Genomic DNA, 23,117 nt, shown 5'->3' with positions numbered 1-23,117 from the left:
TATTTTTGGAGGATTTGGGGCTTACAATATTCATTCTCGCTACCACAACTCTGTGTTCACTAATCCCTGTATCCGTTTTGATGCTCGTTATTAGCTCAGGATTATTTGTTGCTAAGATGTGAAGTGTGTTTTCGCAACAGTTTATTATTCGCGTGGGCTCATGAACTAACTGCTCGAAATAATTTTCAAAGAATGCGTTTACCACAGTTTCGGATAATGTTTTATGCGTACCCTCTGGAATTAAACCAGTATATTCGCCAACATATCGTGGGTAAATTAATGTCACCACCAACCGTAATTGTATGAGTCGGGTACGTGTTTGAAATCAAACACAAGTTTTCTTTGAACCTTTCAGCAATTGTATAATCTGAATTGGGAGGTCGGTAAAAGGATCCAATTATTATTTTATGCCGTTTTTCAAGAACGACCTCTGCCCGTACTACCTCGCAGGAATTATCTACTTCCATTTCGGGACAAGGTAAACTATTTCTAACAGCAACAAACACGTTAACGCCAACTGTGTTTAACCTATCCATTCGGAACACCATTAGGTTCTTCGCAAAAATTTCGGTTGAACTCATCTCCTGCTTTAGCCAGCTTTCAGTACCTGTAACGATTTAATCATCAGTGCTTCCTATTAGCGCTTGGAGTTCTGGTACTTCCCCAACACAGCTACGACAATTTACTACTATTATACCGATGGTTCCTGTATCAACGTTTTTCCTATGTTCGGCCTGCACCTTTAAGACTGAAGCCCTTTTTGTGTTTTCCCGAGACTCTCTAACCTAAAAAAACTGCCCAGTCCACGCAGCACAGCCCATGCCTGATACCCGTGTAGGCGTCTTCTGCGTGTAGTGAACTCCTGACCTATTCAGCGGAACCCGAAGTCCAACCATCCTATGGCGGAAGTCGAGGACTCTGCAGTCTACACGGTCGCAGAACTGTATTGGCCTCTGATTCAGACCCTCCAATCGGCTCTGTACCAGGGGTCCACAATCGGTCGTGTCGACTATGCTGCAAATGGTCAACTCTGGATTCATCTCGCAAGCAAGAATGGCAGCCTTTACCACTTCTGTCAACCGCTCGAAACCAGAGAGAATCTCTTCCGATCCAAACTGACACAAATCATTGGTACCGACATGAGCCACCACCTGCAGATGGCTGCACCCTGTGCCTTTCATGGGATCCGGAAGGACCTGTTCCACATCTGGAATGACTCCACCCTGTATGCACACGGAGAGCACATTGGCTTTCTTCCCCTTATTGGCCGCCATATCAATAAGGGACCGCATAACGCGCCTAACGTTGCAGCTCTGAACTACATTATGTGATCAAAAATATCCGGACACCTGGCTGAAAATGTCTTATAAGTTCGTGGCACCCTCCATCGGTAATGCTGGAATTCAATAAGGTGTTGGCCCACCCTTAGCTTTGATGACAGCTTCCACTCTCGCAGGCATACGTTCAATCAGGTGCTGGAAGGTTTCATGGGGAATGGCAGCCCATTCTTCACGGAGTGCTGCACTGAGGAGAGGTATCGATGTCGGTTGGTGAGGCCTGGCACGAAGTCGGCGTTCCAAAACATCGCAAAGGTGTTCTATAGGATTCAGGTCAGGACTCAAAATGGTTCAAATGGCTCTGAGCACCATGGGACTTAACATCTGAGGTCATCAGTCCCCTAGAACTGAGAACTACTTAAACCTAACTAACCTAAGGACATCACACACATCCATGCCTGAGGCAGGATTCGAACCTGCGACCGTAGCGGTCGCGCGGTTCCAGATTGAAGCGCCTAGAACCACCCGGCCACACCTGCCGGCTCAGGTCAGGAATCTGTGCAGGCCAGTCCATTACAGGAATGTTATTGTCGTGTAACCACACCGCCACAGGCCGTGCATTATGAACAGGTTCTCGATCGTGTTGAAAGATGCAGTCGCCATCCCCGAATTGCTCTTCAACAGTGGGAACCAAGAAGGTGCTTAAAACATCAATATAGGCCTGTGCTGTGATAGTGTCACGCAAAACAAGGGTTTCAAGCCCCCTCCATGAAACACACGACCACACCATAACACCACCGTATCCGAATTTTACTGTTGGCACTACACACGCTGCCAGATGACGCTCACCGGGAATTCGCTATACCCATACCCTGCCATCGGATCGCCATATTATGCACCGTGATTCGTCACGCCACACAAAATTTTACCACTGTTCAACCGTCCAATGTTTACGCTCCTTACACCAAGCGAGCGTCGTTTGACATTCACCGGCGTGATGTGTGGCTTATGGGCAGCCGCTCGACCACGGAATCCAAGTTTTCTCACCTCCCGCCTAACTGTCATAGTACATGCAGTGGATCCTTATGCAGTTTGGAATTCCTCTCTGATGGTCTGGATAGATGTCTGCCTATTACACATTACGAGCCTCTTCAACAGTCGGCTGTCTCTGTCAGTTAAAAGACGAGGTCGGCCTGTACGCTTTTGTGCTGTACGTATCCCTTCACGTTTCCACTTCACTATCACATCGGAAACAGTGGACCTACGGATGTTTAGGAGTGTGGAAATCTCGTATACAGACGTATGACATAAGTGACACCCAATCACCTGACCTCGTTCGAAGTCCGTGAGTTTCATGGAGCGCCCCATTCTGCTCTCTCAAGATGTCTAATGACTACCGAGGTCGCTGGAGTACCTGGCAGTAGGTGGCAGCACGATGCACCTAATATGAAAAACGTATGTTTTTGGGGGTGTGCGGATACTTTTGATCAATAGTGTATCAATAATCCCACCATCTGTGATTGTCCGGATCTTTCCGGCTGAGAGATTTCCTCTGAAGCAGGAAAGGCTTGTAGTTCAAGCGAGCCGAATGGAAGGGGACAGCCGCCAACCAATCTTTGATCTATCAGACCCTCACGTGCTCAGTTGCGGTGCCTATTTTCTGGACATATGTTGGATTTTGCTCGGTACGTTAGATTGCACGGGGAACAGTGGGAAAAGCCAAATACTGACCGATTTTGTGTCATCTTTCGCATCTCTCTAATAAGTATTGTCGCATAAATAAGCAAAACTAAATCCCTTTTTTAAATTGGTATTTTGGTAAATGTTTCCTTTCGGCATAAAAAACTCAAAAGCCCTATTTTCTGACCCTCATGTTTCCTCCTTGAAATGGCCTCTATCAAGCGATCGGCAGTTATTACTTCAAACTGAACACTGAAAATCTCATTGCATCAGCACGTTGCCATAATCTTCATGTGTGCAATGCTGTTGCATTTGAATATAATTCTGGTGTAGTAGTCAAATCTGTCAAATGGTCGGGCCGATTTACTATGCGGTATGCGATTTTCTTACAACTTAAGGATCCGAGATTGAAAAGCAAGTGTTTAGGAAACGGCAGCATTAAGGCATCAGCCATAAGCACCGTAAAATCGGCGGACTGGGAACATCATAAGTCATGCTACCACTGCTCCGGCAAAATGTAGCGACTATATCACACCCAGGGACCGCACTAGTTTTATTCAAATAGCTCTGGGCACTATGGGACTTACCATCTGAGGTCATCAGTCCCCTGGACTTAGAACTACTTAAACCTAACTAAACTAAGGACAGCACCAACATCCATGCCCGAGACAGGATTCGAACATGCGACCGTAGCAGCAGCGCGGTTCCGGACTGAAGCGCCAGAACCGCTCGGCCACAACGGCCGGCTCTAGTTTTGTTTCCGTAACGTTTTCATTCGTCTACGTCTAACAGACCAGCTAGCTTACACAGCCCCACGTAATACTTTGTAACCGCATCTATTGTGTTTTGTCATAAAATCCTAGTATATGCATTTCATACCCTCTGCGAAGTAGCAGCTTTTATTTTTCGCTACTCGGGAATATGGTGAGAAATCTGAACTCTTTTTCCTGAAGCACTGCCTGAATCACTACTTTTACAGGAACCATCTCGTCTTCCAGTTTGTTCAAATTCTTTGAAGGCTACCCGTTGTACTCCATGGTTCCACTTTCAACCTAAGTATTACTGACTGATTGTCAGCCCAGTGAGTCTCAGATATATGTTATCTTAAACAGAAAAAAAACTATAAGAACGTTACGGGATTTTCTACATCAATATTCTTTCGGGAGTCGAGCATGTGCTGGGTGCAGAAGGGCAGACAACATCGTGCCTCCTATTGTTTTGGTCTATCCAACCGTCTTACTGTAGTTCGTGTTCTATTGGTGCGAGACGTCTGCACGTTTGTTAAGCCCAAGAACAACGTAAGAACTGACCGTGTTCTCTGTGCTTTAACCAATATTTTGCCACTTATGTGTATGATTTTCGTTCTTGCTTATATTTATGTCCAATTTGTCACCGATCATTTCAAAGTTATCATGTGAATTTTCACGGTCTACTCCTTGATGATTAAAATTACGGGAATGTAGCCAGCCGAACCTAGTAAGTTTCCTCTGTTGACGTGCGGGCTGAGATCCGTCCAGCCGTCTTATGAACAATAAGACTTACAAATTAACCTTGAGTTTTCGTGATGGAAAAAAACTGCATGTGTTGTTGTTGTGGTCCTGAAACTGGTTTGATGCAGCCCGCCATGCTATTCTATACCGTGCAAGCTCCTTCATTTCCAAATAACTGCTGCAACCTACATCCCCAATCTGCTTAGTGTATTCATCTCTTGATCTCCCTCTATGGTTTTTAGCTTCCACGCTGCCCTCCAATACTGAACTGGTGATCCCTTGATGCCTTAGAACACGTCCTACCAGCCGATCCCTTCTTCTAGTCAAGTTGTGCCACAGATTCCTCTTCTCCCCAATTCTGTTCAGTACCTCCTCATTAGTTATGTGATCTACCCATCTAATCTTCAGCATTCTTCTGTAGCACCACATTCCGAAAGCTCCTAGTCTCTTCTTGTCTAAACTAGTTATCGTCCATATTTCACTTCCATACATGGCTACAATCCATAGAAATACTTTCAGAAATGACTTTCTCACAGTTAAATCTGTAATCAATGTTAACAAATTACTCTTCTTCAGAAATGCTTTCCTTGCCATTGCCAGTATACATTTTATATTCTCTCTACTTCTACCATCATCAGTTATTTTGCTCCCCAAATAGCAAAACTCCTTTACTACTTCAAGTGTCTCATTTCCTAATCTAATTCCCTCAGTATCACCTGATTTAATTCGACTACATTCAATTATCCTCGTTTTGCTTTTGTTGATGTTCATCTCATATCCTCCTTTCAAGACACTGTCCATTCCGTTCAACTTCTCTTCCAGGTCCTTTGCTGTCTCTTACAGAATTTCAATGTCATCGGCAAACCTCAAAGTTTTTATTTTTTCTCCGTGGATTTTAATTCCTACTCCAAATTTTTCTTTTGCTTCCTTTACTGCTTGCTCAATATACAGATTGAATAACATCGGGGATACGATACAACCCTGTCTCACTCCCTTTCCAACCACTGCTTCCCATTCATGTCCCTCGACCTAGAAATGTAGGTTTGATTTTCCTTAATGCATCTCCTATGATAATTCATAGGGTCAGTATTGCCTCACGTGTTCCAACATTTCTACAGATCCAAACTGATCCCCCTGAGGTTTGCTTCTACCAGTTTTTCCGTTCGTCTGTAAACAATTCGCGTTAGTATTTTTCTGACGTGACTTGTTAAACTGAAAGTTCGGAAATTTTCACACCTGTCAACACCTGCTTTCTATGGGATTGGAATTATTATATTCTTCGTGAAGTCTGAGGGTATTTCGCCTGTCTCATACATCTTGCTCACCAGATGGTAGAGTTTTGTCAGAGCTGGCTCTCCCATGGCTATCGGTAGTTCTAATGGATTGTTGTCTACTCCCGGGGATTTCTTTTGACTTATGTCTTTGAGTGCTCTGTCAAATTCTTCACGCAGTATCATATCTCCCATTTCATAGTCATCTACGTCCTCTTCCATTTCCATAATATCGCCCTCAAGTACATCGCCCTTGCGTAGACCCTCTGTATACTCCTTCCACCTTTCTGCTTTCCCTTCTTTGGCGAAAACTGGTTTTCCATCTGAGCTCTTGATATTCATACAAGCGGTTCTCTTTTCTCCAAAGGTCTCTTTAATTTTCCTGTAGGCAGTATCTATCTTACCCCTAGTGACATATGCCTCTACATCTTTACATTTGTCCTGCTTAGCCATTCTGTACTTCCTGTCGATCTCATTTTTGAGACGTCTGTATTCCTTTTTGTCTATTTTTATATTTTCTCCTTTCATCAGTTAAGTTCAATATCTCTTCTGTTACCCAAGAATTTCTACTAGCCCTCGTCTTTTTACCTACTTGATCCTCTATTGCCTTTACTATTTCATATCTCAAAGTTACCCATTCTTCTTCTACTGTATTTCTTTGCCCCGTTCTTGTCAATCGTTCCCTCATGCTGTCTCTGAATCTGTCTGCAACCTTTGGTTCTTTCACTTTATCCAGATCCCATCTCCTTAAATTCCCACCTTTTCGCAATTTCTTCAGTTTTAATCTACAGTTCATAACCAATAGATTGTGGTTAGAGTCCACATCTTCCCCTGGAAATGTCTTACAATTTAAATCCTGGTTCCTAAATCTCTGTCTTACCATTATATAATCTATTTGAAACCTTCCAGTATCTCCAGGCCTCTTCCACGTATACAACCTTCTTGAATGATTTTTAATCCAAGTGTAAGCTATGATTAAGTTATGCTTTACGTTCACTACGCTGTTCGTAGTAGCTTACCCGCGCTCCTATTTTTTTATTCATTATTAAACCTACTCCTGCATTACCCTTATTTGATTTCGCATTTATAACCCTGTATTCACCTAACAAGAAGTCCTGTTCCTCCTGCCACCGAACTTTACTAATTCGCACCATATCTAACTTTAACCTATCCATATCCATTTTTAAATTTTCTAACCTACCTACCCGATTAAGGGATCTGGCATTCCAGACTCCGATCCGTAGAACGCCAGTTTTTTTTTTTTTTTTCCTTCTGATAACGACGCCCTCCTGAGTAGTCTCCGACCGGAGATCCGAATAAGGGACTATTTTACCTCCGGAATATTTTACCCAAGAGGACGCCATCATCATTGGACCATACAGTAAAGCTGCATGTCCTCGGGAAAAATTGCGGCTGTAGTTTCCCCTTACTTTTAGCCGTTCGCAGTACCAAAACAGGTCTGTCATTTTGGTTAATGTTACAAGGCCAGATCAGTGAATCATCCAGACTGTTGTCCCTGTAACTACTGAAAAGGTTACTGCCCCTCTTCAGGAACCACACGTTTGTCTGGCTTCTCAACAGATACCCCTCCGCTGTGGTTGCACCTACGGTACGGCCATCTGTATCGCTGAGGCACGCAAGCCTCCCCACCAACGGCAAGGTCCATGTTCATGGTTGTGTAAACAACATCGCTTTAGTTCACTCCGAGACGCCTGGACACTTCTCTTGTTGAGAGCCCTTCGTGGCTCAAAGTAACAACGCGGACGCGATCGAACGGCGATATTGACCGTCTAGGCATGGTTGAACTACAGAAAACACGAGTCGTTTATGGCTGGAACTGATCGGCTCTCGGACCATCTCAGTCTAATGGGCGCTGCTCATGCATGGTTGTTTACATTTTTGGTCGGGTTTAGTGACACCTCTGAACGGTCCAAGGGACTGTGTCGGTGATACAATATCCACAGTCAACGTCTATCTTCAGGAGTTCGGGGAACCGGGGTGATGCAAAACTTTTCTGGATGTGTGTATGTAAACAGACACAACGCCTATAAGCGACAAGTGTCTGGCGCAGTTGTTAGATCGGTTACTGCTGCTACAATGGCAGGTTATCAAGATTGCAGTGAGTAGCTAGCCAACGGCGGTTGGCGATTGGACTGCTGGCTGCAGCCATCTTCTCGCACTTCAAAACGAGTGCGCCCGTTTTAAATATACCTGCGGGTTTCTTGGTGGTAAGCGGTGCTATTTTTCGCTTTATGTAACCTGAAATGTAGCTGTAAGTTATTTATTTGCGTTTTTAATGTTTTTGCTGTTCTATTTCGTCTCATAGTAAGTACAGCGCAGCAAGGGTTCAAGATCAACACTTTAAGTGAAGTGGGGCGAATAAAAGCGTTTATACGGATTGGGGTGTTCGGTGAGGAATATAGCGAAGGAAAAGGGTGAACACATATTCCGCATTGCTCTAATTGTAAAAAGAACTGCAAAAATTTTGAATATAAGCAGAAAGACTGTTGTAACTTTAAGGAAAGAACAATACATACGTAGTGATGAGACTTGCGTAGGAAAGCTGCAGATAGCGGGAAGAAAACGTCATCATGTATGTAACTGTTATGATAGAAAGGAACATCCATCACTTCAGAAACTGCTAGTATCGCTTTAGAGAGAGCACCTTTTTAAAGGCAGTAACTCAGAATTGCGTGCGGTGCCAATGACATGGCATTCAGTTGCACATTTGTTAATGTCTGGGAAATATTATAACGAGCTTAAACTTGATGCGGGCGAGAGGTTCGCTGGTGAAGCTGGAGAGTAAGTGCAGGAGATGAAGGCAATCAGTGGTGACAAATAATATATTGTCTTCTAAGTTGGACCGGCATATATACAGCGCACACAAGAGTCGGGCGGCTGGACGCGGTCGTAAACCGGCTGTGGTGACACACCCAGCTTTTATACACATATAAGGTAAGCCTCGTTGAGGCCAGGTCATGCATGCGGCCTGCCAAGTGCCAGCGAAACGTCCGAAACGTCGGTTACTGCCGCAGCATGAGGGTCGAGTTCGGAGAGCCGCTGGTAGGGCGTAAGTACTGAGCTAGCGGGTGTCAGCAAGCACGCGGATTTCGGCATTGGGTCCCGGCGTGCGCCTGCGCTGCTGCACGCCTCCTCTCTTAGATTAATTCGACCCACCGAATTTCTGATTGGCTGAAGCGTGGCTGAAACAGAGGTGCTTTTACAGTTTACACTTTTGAAACTCCCTGTCAAAAGCCAAGTCCGGAGCACAAATTCGAGGGTAGCTGCTTTGTGGCTATACTCTTCGTTCCTCTTTTCATATTTACACTATTTACACCACTGCGCATTTTAGGGGCTCAGTCACTGTGTCTTCGATTGTTGATTTCTGCACTGCTTCACTTCAATTCCCCAAAGCTCCACCATTTCCTTACTCGCGCCGACGCTATTATTGTGGATCCTCGCGTCAAAGGATGTTAAAGGTGAGATCTGGGCAAGTCTACGCTTGAGGTGACAATAAACAATGCCTATCACCAAGATGGCGAATGCGACCGACGTTGTAGTTCCTACTGTAAGGAGCCGGTACTGATATTTGGTATAGCACGTCTTCACATATCGAAGCAGATGTCCAAACGATACGCGGCCCTTCAGGCAGTCATCATCGGTCCAGGGAGGCTGGAAGGGTCGGGTCTAAGGTGACACTCAGATGGGCTAGGTTCTAATTAAGCAAAATTTCGAAGGGAAGCCTAGTAAGTACAGTAGCGAACAGATGGTGTTCAGTGTTGCGGTTTCAGAGACGGTGGCGGGTAACCAGCAGGTAGGTCGAGAAATATCGCAACTGAACACATTAATCAGCAATCCTTGTATCTCTGGTAGCAGCATTTACAGGTGATAGCTACAGGATCTGTTACTCGAAAAGAGCCAATGTGAATAAACTTTTTGGAAGAACTCATTTTTACCTGCAGTTACGTCCCTAGGATACTCGAACGCTGGTTTTTCAGCATGGAACAGGCTGAGTTTGCATGATCCACAAACCAGATATATTAATTTTGTGCAGCCTGCCACTGCAGCAACTCCGAGGTGGAGAGTAGTGCCTGGAACTTCCTCACTGGTGCTACCAGAAGCAACCCGTGCGAATTTCCTCAGGTCTCCACATCATCTGAAATGAACAAATCGAGTCAGAAAACAACGCACTTAAGAAAAGAATCTTTGAACGTGAAGCTAAATATCCAGTACTGACACACACACATGCACACACACACATATATATACACACTCGCACTCAGTTTCAACCTACTTCCTATTACAAGTTCACAGTCTATAGAAAACTACTTCTGCACAAACCACACGCTTCACAAAGTTATCAACACAACACATTACATAAAATCGATGTTTCCTCAACAAACTAAATTAATTCAGCTTAGTTTCCACTACACACATTCCCACTAGCTAATAATAAATAAAATATATAAAATTCACATATCTGTTGCGACTTAGAAGAAAAAGAAATCCATAATTAGCTCACAAGACCACCTTATGACCTCAGGGCGTATGGATATGTCGCAGTAACCGCCGGGGTGTCTTGTTCCCTTCCCCTCACCTCACCATTTTCCCTTACCTCTACGAATCACCCTTTGGAAAGAGCCGCCGGCAACTGAGGTAGTGCTTCAGGGATGCCCTTAAACGGACATACTCGCCCTACATGTACAACCATGGCGCAAGTCTGGAATTGCAGTTTCACGTTACCTGGTCATGTCATTTCAATTACTTGATACGGTCCTTCGTACTGCGTAACGAACTTCTTTGTTTTCCTTTTTGGCAGCTAGGGGTTATTCGACACAATTCACAGTCCGGTGTGATTCTTGGGTAACTTGGCTTTCCCTTTCTGTGCGCGCACCTGGTGCTCCAATGCTTTCGTATTAATTTTCTGAACAAAGCGGCGTATACCCTTAAGGCTCTTAGCAAAATACCGAACAGAGAAACATATTCCTCAGAGGATGGTTTACACTGGACAAAAGGAAACGGCAACTTCTGTCCATAAACAACCCTGTGTGGTGATAACCGTGTACTCTCGTGTACTTCTGAATTATATTCCTCTACTATGTACGATAGTAGAGCGTTCCAGTCAATATGTGACTATTTATATAACAACTTACATTTTCCATAGGTTCCACTTTCAACGTACAACAGATGTCTACAGTTTTAATAATAATAAAATATATCAAATCGTTTAATATAATGGTAATAAATTGTTCAATTACTGAAAAATGTACGTGTTACTACATTAATAATAATCATTTGTTTGCTTCAGTACTTGAAAGGCCTAGATAACGCCTATGAAATTTAGCATTTGGAAAGCAAACGCCAAACAATTTGTGAAGTATGTGTATCACAAAATTAATTTAGGCACTATTATAGCATTAACTTCTCATAAACTTCACAACGCCATAATTTACACAATTGTCAGTACTTTACTTAGCACTAGGATTGTGAACACAGGTCTGCAGACTATACCTGTTCGAGCATACAAGTGGAAGGAATGCAGTTTCTTTCAATCACTTTCCGCTCCTTTTGGGCAATCAATCTTTCTATTATATATTTATTTATTTAGTGGAGGGTCTTTCCATTTTCGTCTTGTGTTACTCAACTTCCTGCTGTTTGATGGTTCTACGAGATCGTGCTGAAAAGTAATGCGTCCGAAATTTTTTGTGTGAAAACTCTTAAATTTTTGTAAAATAAAACGAACTTTTTTAACATTCTACATCTTTATTTTTCATGTCTACATATTTATTACTCAAGGTAGTCACCCTGGCCTCGAACACAGTTTCTCCGAGAGACCAGTTTATTGATACCATCGCTGTAGAATGTTTGACTTTGTTGACGGAGCCACAACCTCACCCCTGCTTGCACCGCTTCATCATTTTCAAAATGAAGTCCTCGAAAGTGTACTTTAAGTTTCGGAAACAGATGAAAACGGAATGGCGGTAAGGCGGGACTGTTTGGAGGATGATTGGTGACAGTGATGTCGCAGCGCTCGTGTGTGGTCTGCATTGTCATGCTGAAGGAAATGGGCAAACGGTACTCAGCGTGTGGTGAACTCTTCCGTATTCTGAGGGTTTATTTTTCACGCACCGCCATGTTACACGCCACAGTTCGGAGCCCACTTGCGGCCGAGATTTGCTGCTTGCGTCAGCTAAGCGAGAAAGTCGACCGAGTAATATGCATGGCATGTAATATCTCAGTCGATATTTTGAGCAGAATAAAAAATTTGGAGGCATTACTTTTCAGCACGCCCTCGTGCCTGAGGACTCATGAACCCTGCTGTATCTGTTGTTAACAGCAGGTATGATAGCCCTGTGAATGTGCATATAAAATTAGGGGTGAGGCTGCTAGTTGCAGCTGTGAAATTTGAAACTGATACATGTAAAAATTTAAAGGCTATTACTAATTTTTTCTGTGTAGGTGAGGGTGCGCATGCGACGCAAGAGGGGCAGAAGAGGGCGCTGTTCCCGCAGAGGTAGGAAAAGGCTGGCCGGAGCACAGGTGCCAGCGTCAGCGCTGGGTGCCAGCGTCAGCGCTCCCGCGCTGCACCTCAGCTTTCAGCACCACCTCTTGTTTCCAGGCGCCACTATCTACAGGCAACGAAATGTCAGTCCGTCGAACTGATTTCATTTCCTGGCATGGTACATACTTTGGAATTCCTTTTACATTAATGTGAATTATACTGATGCTTTTTGTTTAAGTTACTAGTAATTTATGCATTCCTACCGGCAACATAATGGTAATAAGGCCCTCACATCTAACCACCCATTCCTCATGTTGTATGAAATTTATGTTGGAAAACACGCAAACAACTGCCGAGTCCCTCCATTGTCCATCCGTTCGTTGGTATGTCGGATATGATAGTTACTGCTGAAATTTAGAAGAGGATTTGACCACTCGTGTTTTAAACTTGAGACAAAATGATCATCATTGAAATCATGATATACAGTGTGCATCACAGCTAACACAATGAGGGCGGCTTCCGAGTTAACTCGTGTTTCGCACACTTTCTGTTGAATACGGATCTCGAGACAACTCGTGTTTACTATACGATGCTTCTATTTCGTCTAATTAGGTGTTCACAACCGTAGGCAATGTAGCAAAAGTGACTGCTTTCCTGTACATTTTGCTTATTTGGCATCGTAAATGTATTTTTATATGTGAAATAGTCCAGGAAACGGAAGGAAGTGATTAATTTCGGAGAGGTTTTTTCCGACGTGTATTCAGACGTTTCCAGTGCCTCTGAAGATCGGAATTACTGTGTGAAAAATGTATTTATGGTTCTAAGAATGAATTCAGTGACAATGATACTTTTAGGCCTATAAAGAAGCGTAAGGCGGCAGTGTTATGAAACAATGTCGTCAATAACGATGGTTATTCTGTTCGCATGAATGGTCCGTACTGCCATATTGATAACAACGATTTGTGTGAAATTGACATTAAACCACACTTGCAAGCGGTTGAAAGTCATCCTAGTGTCACTGCATTTCCAACGCAATGTGCGTCTGTAGCTTCTGTGACTAGCCTGATGTTTGGTGACGATTTGTTTGAACTGTTTTGCAAGGAGTAGTGCGCCTATCATGATCTAATCTCAGTGAAACGTAAAACGTCGTCTAAAGCTCTCAAGTGATCTCCTGTTACACAAAGAGAGATGAAGAAGTTTCTTGCTTTAATTCTTCTAATGGGCGAACAAGAAAATATAGATAGCAAGATTGCTGGTCACCAGACTCTCTAATAGACACTCCAGTGTTTTCACAGACTATGAGTCGCGATTCATTTAAACAGTTTTGGATATTATGGCTCTTTAATGACAACGCGAAATTGAATAATAACTCTGGAACACTTTTTAGAGCTCAATCTGTGCTGCATTATTTCTTCAATAAATTCAGGTCACTTTACAAATCAAAGCAACAGTCAACTTTGGCCGAGGGGTTCTTTCCATGAACGCCTGAGTTCTCGAAGGAACAACCCTTCGAAGAATACGAAGTATCGGTTACTTGTTAGTATGGCGTGCGAGAATGGCACAGGCTATATCTGCAACATGGAGATTAACACTGGCGAAGGGAAGAATCTATTCCGATTCGTCTACGCCCTTATCTTGTTATGTGGCACCATGTGTACCATTATAATAACAGTACCTTCAGTGCAAAGGTACTACTGAAAAGCAAAACTAGATTCTGTGGTACCATTAGGGTTAGCAGAGGTTTACCGCAAATCCTGAAAGCCAAAGCGTCAAGACTGAAGAGAGATGGCATAATTTTCTATAGAAAAGGTGGCATTATTGTCCTTGTTTTGAAAGACAAGTGGGATGTCAGAACGATATCAACAATTCATGTCGCTCCTGTCTCAAATACAGGAAAGAAAAATTGAAAGTCGGGAGAGCAAGTATTGAAGACTGTGTGTGTGTGTGTGTGTGTGTGTGTGTGTGTGTGTGTGTGTGTAAGTAAATCAATACTGTACGCACATGGAAAGTTATTCAAGAAGAACGTACAGAAATGACTTTCAAACGGACCTCCACCCAACGCCCATCCCTCACCAGTCAGGATATCTACTGTGTTGTTCTTGAGACTCCATCCTACAACTATACAAAAATTTCCGACTACGCAAACTATCTCCAATATTCAACCTTATTTGATCTCTGCTGACAGGGTTATTACGACACCAGCACAGTCGGCTTAAACGTACCCGTGAGGGTAATGAACGAGAAACGACTGCTGTAAACGTTACGTTAAAACTAATTACGTTGACAGTTCCATCCAAATTTAAAACCTTACAACCACAGAAGTTTCGTAGTCAGAAAGCATTAGGAATACAAGCAAGTTTACTTTATGCTGTTAAAATTCACAAAATCGTTACGTAAAATTTACACAAATGTTAGTGTTATAATTTTTAAGAGCTCGACTAAGCCGGTGGCATAACGAAGCCAGTCAGTGAAGACCAAAAGAAGTCGAATGTGGGAAATAATACGCGCGGTCGCAAATATTTGTACAGTGGTAGCAGAGAGTGACATTAACAACATAGTAGCAGTCCTGACCGGTGGGGGCTGTGTGTGGCAGAGAGGGTACATTTGAAGATCACTTTTGTGCGTTTTCCCTTGCATAACTCGAAAACTACAAAACTTAACTACATTTAATTTCATACAAAAAGATCCTGTTCTTTTTTCTATAGGACTTTTAGTTCTCGAGTAACGAGTGAGAGAATATGAAAATGTAGCGCGTGGTGTATGAAGGCCAGCTATAACATTGGGGGGTTGCATAAAAGGACAGCGGTAGGGGCAGCTGAATCACCATGATATACACTGAGATGACAAAACTCATTGGATGCCTCCTTATATCATGTCGAAACTCCTTTTGCCCGGCATAATCCAGCAGCTCGACGTCGCATGGACTCGATAAGTCGTTTGAAGTCTCCTGCAGTATTGTTGAGCCATGCTACCTCTATAATCGTCCATAATTGAGAAAATGTTGCTGGTGCACTGTTTTGTTCACGAACTGACTTCTCGATTATGTGCCTAAATGTTCGATTGGATTCATATCAGCGTATCTAGGTGTTCAAATCATTCACTCTAATTTTCCAGAATGTTCTTCAAACCAATCGCAAACAATTGCGGCCCGGTGACACGGCACATTGTCATCCGTGCAGATTCCATCGTTGTTTTGGAATGAATGGCTGCAAACGGTCTCCAAGTAGCCAAAAATAACCGTCTCCAGTCAATGATCGGTTCAGTTGGACCAAAGGACCCAGTCCATTCCATGTAAACACAGCCTACACCAGGTTACCTTCCATTCGGAAAGTGGATGCACTCAGGGACTGTATGTGACTTGTAAATTATAGAGTGCAGCAATCATTCGTCCTTTTTAGATTTTATTATGCAGATCCAGATTTCAGCTAGTAGTTAGCTATTCTCAATGCGCTAATTTTTATCCTCAATGCATGTAAGTCCCAGCTGTTCGGGCGTCGGTCATTGAGAATGGCTAACTACTAGCCGAAATCTGGATTTACATAATAAAATCTAAAAAGTATGACTGATTACTGCACTCTATAATTTATAAAATAGCCTAACCGTTATGGAGCCGCCACCAGCTGGCACAGAGTCTTGCTCACAGCTTGGGTCCATGGCTTCGTGGGATCTGCGCCACACTCGAACCCTACCTACAGCTCTTACCAACTGAAATCGAGATTCATCTGACCAGGGCACGGTCTTCCAGTCGTCTAGGATACAACCGATGTGGCCGTGAGCGAAGGTGAGGCGCTGCGGGCGAGGGTCGTGCTGTTAGCAAAGGAATCGCCTCTGTCGTCTGCTGCCATTGCCCATTAACGCGAAATTTTGCCGTACTGTCCTAGCGGATACGTTCATCGTACGTCCCACATTGATTTCTGCAGTTATTTCACATAGTGTTGCTTGTGTGTTAGCAATGACAAATCTACCCAAATGCCGCTCTTCTCGGTCATAACTGAAGGCCGTCGGCCACTGCGTTGTCCGTGGTGAGAGGTAATGCCTCAAATTTGGTATTCTCGGCACACTCTTGACACTGTGGATCCAGGAGTATTGAATTCCCGAAGATTTCCGAACTGGAACGTTCCATGCGACTACCTCAAACGACTATTCCGCGTTCAAAGCCTGTTAATTCTTGAAAATGACAGCTTCGCCAATGCACTGCCCTTTTGTGTCAAGTGTACGCGATACTACCGCCATCGGTATATGTACATATCGGTATCCCATGACTTTTGTCACCTCATTGTAGCATCAAAGGTAAATACAGTACAAGAAATAATAGTAACTGTAAATGATAAGGTATCCTCGATAAATAAAGCCAAAGGGCTTAGAGACAATATTTTAAAATTGAGATTTTCACTCTGCAGCGGAGTGTGCGCTGATATGAAACTTCCTGGCAGATTAAAACTGCGTGCCGGGCCGAGACTCGAACCCGGGACCTTGGCCTTTCGCATGCAAGTGCTCTACCATCTGAGGTACCCAAGCACGAATAACGCTACCTCCTCACAGCTTCACTTCTGCCAGTACCTCGTCTCCTACCTTCCAAACTTTACAGAAGCTCTCCTGCGAACCTTGCAGAACTAGCACTCCTGATAGAAAGGATACTGCGGAGACATGGCTTAGCCACAGCCTGGGGGATGTTTCCAGAATGAGATTTTCACTCTGCAGCGGAGTGTGCGCTGATACGAAACTTCCTGGCAGATTAAAACTGTGTGCCAGGGCGGGCCGTGAGTAGTGCTTGGGTAGCTGAGATGGCGGAACAATTGCCCGCGAAAGTCGTAGGTCCCGAGTTCGAGTCTCGGCCCGGCACACAGTTTTAATCTGCCAGGAAGTTTCAATATTTTCAAATTACCTATGTTTCTCAATGCAGTGCTAAGTGTCTTGTAACGACAATTAGTTTTGTAAAAATGGAGCAGATTAACAAGTGGACACTGAAGAAGTAGGTGTTTTTTGTTTGTATGATATAATGGATTCATTATTGCCCTCACTAATATTGTGAATTACATTGATTATTTTTATACGTAATTTACTCTTATAATTACATCACAATTATAGCTCATAAAAAGTGGTACTTTTATAGACGCTTATAAAATTATTGTTTCATAATGTGGAGAAACATTCAGACACTGAAAGTGTAAAATAAAAACTATGTAGAGTTGACGAGGTGTAAATTTGTTTATGGTTACATGCAAAAACAAAACCGTTAGCGGAAAACAATACCGTTTTGTGCAGTCAAACGACTGTACCGAAGGGAGATTAGAGGACCTTCAAGACAGTTACGTTGTGCTTGATGCCTGCAAATCAGGCAACACGCTATACCCAGAAAGTTGGAACAAACATATCCGGTCCTTAACGTGTTAATAGTGAATCTGCAAACAGTGAAAGAATACGACAATAGAAGGAAAAAGTAACCCAGTAAACTCGGGTCCGCAGACGAGACGATTGCGAAATAATTGTGAACGTGCTGTTGCGGTCCGTCACTCTGTTCAGTACCAAATACTGCCTTAGCTAGCACAAATGTATTTGGAATGTAAACTTCTCGATAATTTCCTCTTCTGGGTAGGCTTAAATTTAACGTAAACCTATATGCTACTCATGAATCGCCACATTAATAACAATTGTCATTCATTGTGCGTTTGAGTACTAGGTGATCGTCTCACTGGATTAGACATTCTTCCAAGAAAACTTGATGGACGATCGCCGCTTCGGTATATGTGACGGGACCTTTCAAAACTGGTTCAGGATGTCACCTTGCGTACCGTCACGGAAGTTGGTACAGGCATAGTGGAGCACTGGTACAGTGTGCTTGCTGATGTAAGATGACATGGAATGTCTCATTATAGTCCGAGATGGATAGCGGAGCAGGGCCTTTACTTTTGACACATGTTTACTGGAAGATGTTCACATCCACGTTTTCTGACAAAAAAGTGAAGCATCCGGAAGACACGGTCGGATCTCAGTATACCTCCGTACACGTACACGCCATCGGCGGGTATGTAAATGATTAAGAGTTGCAATTCTCCGAGTCAGGTTGAACAGCCCCCAGTTTGCGTTAGTGTTGTTATCAGGACTTGTAGGCAATATAAGAGGCGTAAATAGCGTCAGTGCGAGGGCAGTCACGCTGGTTGTCAACGTTTTGATGGACCACGTCCGACTATCGTAACGCACCCGCATCCGTGTCTGCCAACTGACTATAAGCAAAACTCCCTGCAACACTTTGTATCATCTCGCACGTTGGCCGGAGACTTGCAGCAGCCGGTCTAGGGAATTTCCGTCCCGTGCATAGGCAACGCCACAACACAAACGGCTGCGTGCGTTTGGAGTCGTGCCGTGACGTGGAAGCATTGACAGCTGATGAACGGCGTCTGACTGCGTTCAACGATGAATCGGAGTTCTGCATTACCCCGGCGAACATGGAGGTGACCTGGGAGACGTGACATTTTTCCAACGTTTTGGTAAGGCACAGCGGTGATACTCCTGGCGTCTTTGTGTGGGGAGCCATAGGACAGATTTCATGTCACGGCTAGTATTGATTGAGGGAATTCTGACAGGGCACCGGACGTGACGGACATCCTGCATGCTTGTGTGTTACCTCTCATGTTACAGTATTGTGGTGACATTTTTTAACAGGAAAATGCTTATCCACACATGGCTAGTGTCAGTGTGAAATGTCTGCGCGATACTGAGATACTCCCATGGCCAGTTCCCAAGATCTGTCCCCAATAGAGCTTGTGTGGGACCAGCTCGGACGTCTACCCCGTCCAATGCGGTATCAAGGATATCAAGGACCAGTTCAACGTTGTGGGCCATCTTGCTTCAGAAGAGAATACAACGGCTTTATTACACCCTTCCCAACCGAATCAGTGTTTGGATACAGATCAGAAAGGGTGCAACGTCACATTGATGAGTAGCCTAATACTGCCAAGTTCATTCACTTCGACTTGTTTTTGGAGTCACTGAAATAACATCACATAACCTTTCAACACGTGAAGTTTCATTTGGTTTCCTCTTTCCCTTCTGTGTGCATCAATTTTTTTGTTATATAATCTATTATGGTATACTTTCACAAGTAGCAGATTGTAGCATTAAAAACGATACACCCTTTATACATGTTTTGTGGCCGCGCTGGGTAGCCGCGCGGTTTGAAGCGCCTTGCCACGGCCCGCGCGCCTACCCCCGTCGGAGGTTCGAGTACTCCCTCGGGCATGGGTGTGTGTTGTCCTTGGCGTAAGTTAGTTTAAGTTAGATTAAGTAGTGTGTAAGCCTAGGGACCGATGACCTCAGTAGTTTGGTCCCATAGGAATTTACCACCACCAGGTTTTGTGTCCTGATGACGATTTTCTAGATAGAAGCTTTCGTTTTCACACATATTATAAAAGGTCGTATATTTAGTATGCAGCCAACACTACCACATGAAATAAGTACTGACAAACAGTAATACATTAGCAAAAAAATATTTTCTGTTTGTTAGTAGAAAATAGAATACTGAAGACAAAAATATACCATTAATGTTGTTTTAGTGGAGCTGTTCAGAGCCTTGTGACACTCACAGATCGAGAAAATACAGAAAGAAAGAATAAGATTAATCAGGAATCCAAAAAACTGTCATCTTACAATGCTCATAATGGGCTTACTATAACAGCGGTGCCAGACAGTTCACATATGCCAACGCTTCTTGCTGCAATATATGCAGTCTATGTTTTTATCAAGTCATAATTGTAGTTTTAATTTTCCGACAGAGATATTCGAGCCTACTTGTGTTGCAGATGACACACCGTATTAACTATAGACATGTGGTTGAAATGGGCCGACAGCATGACTGTCGAAACGTAATATTAACGTAAGATATCATTAGACATACACGCAATGTCTACAGCCGCAATAATCCAGTGTTCACAATTTCAAATAGATACAGTTCTACCAGAGAAAGTAAATTCACGCCCACTGAGGATGCCACAACTGTGGAAAATCGTGTTTGGCCAGACACTATCATTGACCGGAGCCATTCAAATCATACTAATGGCCGGAGCTAACTGTGTGAAGATACGAAATGTAGACATTACAGACACTCAGTTGCAGCTGAAATAAATGGCAGGATTCAGCTTATTTTAAGGATACTGGAAAAGTGTGGTTTGTTTACGAAAAAGACTGCTTACAGAGCAATTGTACAGCTTATATTGGAATAATGTACGAGGGCTGTTCAGAAAGTAAGCTCCGATTGATCGCGAAATGGAAACGACTATGATAATCCGATAAAGCTTTGCACAGATGTGTTGGGCAGTGTCTCTAGTATGACCCTAGATAGCATCACGTCACTCCTCTCATTTCTGAGCTCACAGTGATCGCGTAAAGTTGTCTAGAGAATAGTGTCTCCCGCCAAGTACGAGGACCTGGTGAGAAATTTCGCCTGAAGCTATACAGCCAACATTACATAACTGTCGTGCAGTTTCTTCTACAAGGCAATATTCTCAGCCGCATTCTGAAGGGGCAATGAAGATGCTCCTGCATCGTTTTCAATTGGAAATGTTTGACTACCCACAATACAGCCAGTAATTGACTCCCCCTGCGTTTCATTTCTGCTCACGTGAACCGCTGGCTATGAATACAACATTTTGGCACAGAAAACGAGCTGTAGGCCAGCGTAGAGAATTGGCGGAAAGCACTGGCGGCTGTCTTTTATGATGAGGGTATTGGAAAGTTGGTACAACGCTACGACAAATGTCTTAGTCAGAACGGCAACTACGTAGAGAAGTAGCTGGATGGTGTAGCTAACTGTTAAAAATAAAACATTTCTAATTTTCACTGTGGTTCCCATTTCGCGATCAATCGGAGCTTACTTTCTGAACAGCCCTCGTATTAAGTGTGTGAGATTCATGTCAAGTGCAACTTATGGCAAATATAGAATGTGTACAAAGAACGGAAGGCGGGTGACCACAGACCTGGTGCGTCGAGAGACGTTCTTAACTGGCACACACTAGAAGAAAGCGGTCTAAGGCGCTGCAGTCATGGACTGTGCGGCTGGCCCGGCGGAGGTTCGAGTCCTCCCTCGGGCATGGGTGTGTGTGTGTTTGTCCTTAGCATAATTTAGGTTAAGTAGTGTGTAAGCTTAGGGACTGATGACCTTAGCAGTTAAGTCCCATAAGATTTCACACACATTTGAACAAAGATACAAAGTAGTTTTCGAAATCTTACTTAAAAAATTCCAAGAGTTTATTTTCAAGTAGAATCTGTGAATATTCTTCATTATTATATGCACTGCTACGGTAGAATCAGAAATTAAAATTAAGATCATGGCTAACAGCGCAAAAAGGATTATCTGGAGCGCATTTTACAAGGCAACATCCTGTCTGATTGAAACTTTGTGCCGGACCGGAACTCGAAACCGGAACTTTTGCGTTCCAGAACAGTCAAGTCAATGTGTTTGACGATATCTTGGCTCACAGTCAAAAAGAATGCTTTGAAACATAGTCAGGGAATAAGAGGTAAAAAGCTCTTTTTTCGAGACGAGGTCTAGTGTAGGGTGGCGTTTATTTAATAAATGTCGAAGACGGTCTTGGTCACTCTGTGGAATGATGCCTGTAAAACTGAAGCGACACGAAGGAGAAGGAATTGGAAGATGCAGGTGGAGACTCCTTAATCTGTTGAGAAAAAGTACAGGATAATAAAGGAACGGAATTTTTTATGGCTACCTCTTTACCTATTAACACAATGAGATGCCAGAAGATGAATATACAGCACAAATAATGTTACATAACTTTAGATGCCAATTTTTTGTTCATTATGCACTGTATATTAGAAGACAGATTATTGATTTCTTTGTTTGTTATTTTGGTTAGGGTTAGTGTTGTACTTAACAGAGAGATTGAAAGGGGAAGTGGTGATAAGTTGCTAGGGGACCAAACTGCTGACGTCATCGGTCCCTAGGTTGACACACTACTTAATGTGACATTAACTTACGCTAAGGACAACACACACACACACACACGCCCGAGGGAGGACTCAAACCTCCGACGGGGAAATGGGAAGTGTTACACCCTGGACAACTTCACCGAACGGACCAAACTGATACTCCAATATTTACGTGCCTGTGAAAGATACTCGTATTAAGTTAAATTTCATACTTATGCTAGCTAATTTTCACTGCACAAAAAGTCATTCCCACCGAAGAACTGGGAGAGTACATGAGGACTACTGGGTGTGTCTAACGTTACTTCAACAGTTCAGGTGGAGATCGCAACACAGAATGCCCACAGAATGTGCACGTCCAGCTTATCGTTATTTTTCGGACTTTGAGATGGGTCAAATCACTGGCATGAGCGACATGCGAGACTGATACCGACGGGTCGTAGAAGCTGTTGGCTGCATTAGAATGACTGCAGAACAAGGTGGTGATGAGGCCGACTCAGGGTAACAGTGTGGCTAGACGAGTGGTAATAGATCCTTTGAGAAGAACTTATCACGATAAAATCGTAGGATCATTTGACTGACTCTGGCCGTGCACAGATGACGTCAGCATCGACTGAAATCCAGGCAGAGGTTACACCGTCCACGGACCGTCGGGAACAGGTTACTAGCAGTTGGATTGATATCTCTAGTTGCAACGCGTTGTTTACTGCTAACAATATACGAGGATTATTCGGCAAGTAAGGTCCGATTGACCGGGAAATGGAAACCACAATGAAAACCAAAAACGTTTTATTTGCAACAGTTAGCTACACCTTCCAGCTATTTCTCCACGTAGCTGCCTCTTCGATTTAGACATGTATCGTAGCGTTGTGCCAACTTTCAATGTCCTCGTCATAGAATGCAGCCGCCTGCGCTTTCTGTCAATACTCAACGTTGTTCTGCAGCTCGTTGTCAGTGC

Source organism: Schistocerca cancellata, chromosome 4, assembly GCF_023864275.1.
Source record: "Schistocerca cancellata isolate TAMUIC-IGC-003103 chromosome 4, iqSchCanc2.1, whole genome shotgun sequence".
NCBI classification, from domain to species: Eukaryota; Metazoa; Arthropoda; class Insecta; order Orthoptera; family Acrididae; genus Schistocerca; species Schistocerca cancellata.
This window is presented reverse-complemented; position numbering follows the sequence as displayed.